The 2,060-nt window shown below is 45.3% G+C and overlaps 1 pseudogene; it reads right to left on the bottom strand.

The window, feature by feature from the left end:
• Positions 1-337: 337 nt before the first annotated feature.
• On the bottom strand, positions 338-743 carry LOC133761097 (large ribosomal subunit protein eL32-like; annotated as a pseudogene).
• Between the last annotated feature and the right edge of the window lie 1,317 nt (positions 744-2,060).

Raw genomic sequence — 2,060 nt, 5'->3', positions numbered from 1 at the left:
GTGAACCAGTGGATGGGAGACCTCTCCCTCTCCCTGCCTCTCCTCTCTCTGTGTAACTCTGACTTTAAAATAAATATATAAATCTTTTTTAAAAAAAGAACTCTCTATAGATGTTGCTCTGTGCTCTTTTCTTTTTTGATTTGGTGAATGCAAATAGGGAAAGGACTGAAGCAATGGGGGAGCCACAAGAAGGAAGACTCCTGGGACCCTAGGTGATTGTGTTGAAAAGGGTCAGCTCTCCAATTGGAACACCCATCTAAGACTGCTAGTTTTTTGTGTTTTTTCTTCAATTTTCAAGGTTTTATTTAAACACAAATAAAACATGAACCCCGGCTGTCTATTCATCTTCTTCAATGCACAGCCTGGCATTGGGGTTGGTGCTCTGATGGCCAGCTGGGCTGCTCTTTCCCTGATGGCCTTGGGACTCTTGGAGGAAACACTGTGACCAGTCTCTGCACAGGAAGATTTGTTGAACATCAGCAGCAGCTCCAGCCCCTGGACATTGTGGACTGAGGACTTCTGGAAGCCGCTGGGCAGCGTGTGCTTTGCTTCCTTGTTGCTCCCGAAACCAGTGTTGGACATCAAGATCTGGCCCTTGAATCTTCTCTGCACCCTGTTGTCAGCACCTCTGGGTTTCTGCCAGTGATGCTTAATCTTGACGTATCGGTCAGACTGGTGCCAGATGAACTTCTTGTCCTCTTTTTGATGATCTTGGGCTTCACTAGAGTTCTGAGGGTGGCCATGATTCTCTGTTAAATGGAGATGAGCAGGCACAATGAATGCCTTCCCAAGTGCTGAGAAGGCAGCCACTTCTGTAGGTAGCACGGAGGAAGAGAATGAAGGGTGGTGTGCAAAGGCTGAGGGGAAACTACTGGGGCCAGTGCTGTGGTGGAGTAGGCTAAGCCTCTGCCTATGGCACGGCGTCCCATATACATGCCAGATTGGAGTCTCAGCTGCTCTGCTTCTGATCTAGCATCCTGCTGATGACTTGGGAAAGTAGTGGAAGATGACCCAAGTACTTGGGCCCCTGCACTCATGTGGGAGACCTGGAAGAAGCTCCTGACTCCTGACCTCGGATTGGCCTAGCTCCAACCACTACAGCCATTTGGGGAGTGAAGCAGCAGATGGAAGACCTCTCTCCATGTCTATAACTCAGCCTCTCAAATAAATAAATAAATAAATAAATCTTTTTTAAAAAGAAAATTACTTATTACCTGTGTTAGGCTGTCACTGCTCCTTAGCTTTTCCTAAATAAACCCAAAATTGGCATCCTGAATTGGGGTGAGGGCAGGGTAGTGCCACAAACCAAAACCTAAATAGGTGATACCGGCTGACTTGACCACGAAGAAAGACATAGCAGGCCAGTAAACAGATCTGTGCTACCACTGGAAGTACGTTTAGTTAACCAGACATGTGGTGACTAATGATAACTTGACAGGCAGATCAAGTACCAAGTGAGTCAGTAGTTCTAAGGAATGCAGCTGAAAATATGATAGTGCTGATGTGTGTTAGTTATGGTGAGGAATTAAAGCAATGAAATGATGTCAGGCAAGAGTCAACTGGTTTGAAAGCAGGCATGAATGGAATAGAAAACCTATAAATTATGAGATAGTTTATCTTCCATTCCCCAGCAGTTACCAGCCTGAACTCTTCCAGAGTTGCTCTGTCCGACTCCTTTTGTCCCTGCTACACTGAGAAAAGGCACTCAGCAAGAAAAGACCATGGAGATGGCTCCTTTGAACACAGTGATTCTGCCTTGTGGCAAAGGTCAAGTTGAGGTTATTCCTCCTCTAATCCTACTGGTGGGGGTAGGGAAATGGGGGCAGAAGAGAGAAAGAGATAGGGAGGGAGAAAGACAGAGTGAGAGATACTGAAAATATCAGACCCAAGCATGAGGCCAAGGAAGAAAAGAAATGAAGCCATTTTAGAACAACAGCAACAACAATACTACACAACGAATTTGGTATGATTAGCACATGGGATATGATTAGCACACGGAACTGTCTGGAAACAAATAGAGCAGAATCTTTGAAGCAATTGTACTGCTTAAGAAGTAATAA

Source organism: Lepus europaeus, chromosome 5 (assembly GCF_033115175.1).
Source record: "Lepus europaeus isolate LE1 chromosome 5, mLepTim1.pri, whole genome shotgun sequence".
Lineage (NCBI taxonomy): Eukaryota > Metazoa > Chordata > Mammalia > Lagomorpha > Leporidae > Lepus > Lepus europaeus.
This window is presented reverse-complemented; position numbering and strand designations above follow the sequence as displayed.